We start from the raw sequence: 1,156 nt of genomic DNA, 5'->3' as shown, positions 1-1,156 counted from the left end.
GAAAAAAATAAAAGAAAAAAAAGGGCCCCATGGGGGGGGGGGGAGGTCAGGAAGCCCCCTAACAGTTGTTAGGTCATTAAGGGGAATGTGATTGATGCAAAAGCAGAGGCAAAGTAGTGAGAAAAAAAAACCCTGCCCGTCATTAAACAACCACTTAAAAAATAATTTCAGGTAATCGTTGCTTAAAAAAAAAAGCAAAGCAAGGTTTCCACAAAGAAAAACTGCCCAAATCCTGCCCCGAGAGCCCCTCCATCCTGCCTGGCCGTGGTGGCCCAGGCCCTGGGGCTGTTTGTCCTCTCTACAGCTCACTGGCACTGGGGTCATCCGATTCCACCCCAAAGGGCTGAGGCCGGCCCTGCCAAAGCCAGGGTTCCCCCCTACCTCACCATCACTGGAGCCTTCGCTTGCCCTCAGGGAGGAAACCCTTTCGATGAACTGGAGGTCAAATAGATGTGTGTATGTATATTTATGATAGGATATGATAAATTATGTCTGCATATATACACCAAGTGTGGGGTGTGCATATATACACACATGTTTATACATACACACACAATATGTACAGAGGTGGAAAATATATATTCATATTATGTGTGTATATAGACATAAGATATAATTTGTCATATCTATATTCATGTCTTTTATACATATTATTACAATTTGCTATATAATGTACATAAATATAATAAATACATCCATGCACACATGTATGCATGTGTGGACACACAGACACATATATATGTGAGTATATATATATATAGCCTATATACATATATAGGCTGTCTCTTCCAGTAAGCCTTTATAGCACTGAGCAGGAGGCTGATGCCCTGCGACGCCGACCTGGGCAAAGGAGAAGCCACACCAGCCCCTGCACCACGAACGTGCCCAGAGCAGGCCAGCGGGCAATCGATAGCCATAAGAGCCTCCCCGGCAGCCTCCTGGAGCCACCGGCCCTCTGCCCTTCCCCGAGAGGATGCTGGAGTCTGGGGCTTGGCCAGGGATCGATGGAGCTGGTTGGGGCCAGACCCTGAGCCTGCTGCAGCAGGTTTTTTTCACCCGAAGGAAATAATAAATAAATACTTTTATTGCAGCACCGACACCGGGCTTTTCCTCACTGCGAGCGGCCACATGGCGGGGGGTCCCCTGGGGCAGCTGC

This window comes from Egretta garzetta, unplaced genomic scaffold, assembly GCF_000687185.1.
Source record: "Egretta garzetta isolate BGI_Z169 unplaced genomic scaffold, ASM68718v1 scaffold426, whole genome shotgun sequence".
NCBI lineage: Eukaryota > Metazoa > Chordata > Aves > Pelecaniformes > Ardeidae > Egretta > Egretta garzetta.
The sequence above is the reverse complement of the archived record's forward strand: the minus strand, read 5'-3'. Positions refer to the sequence as shown.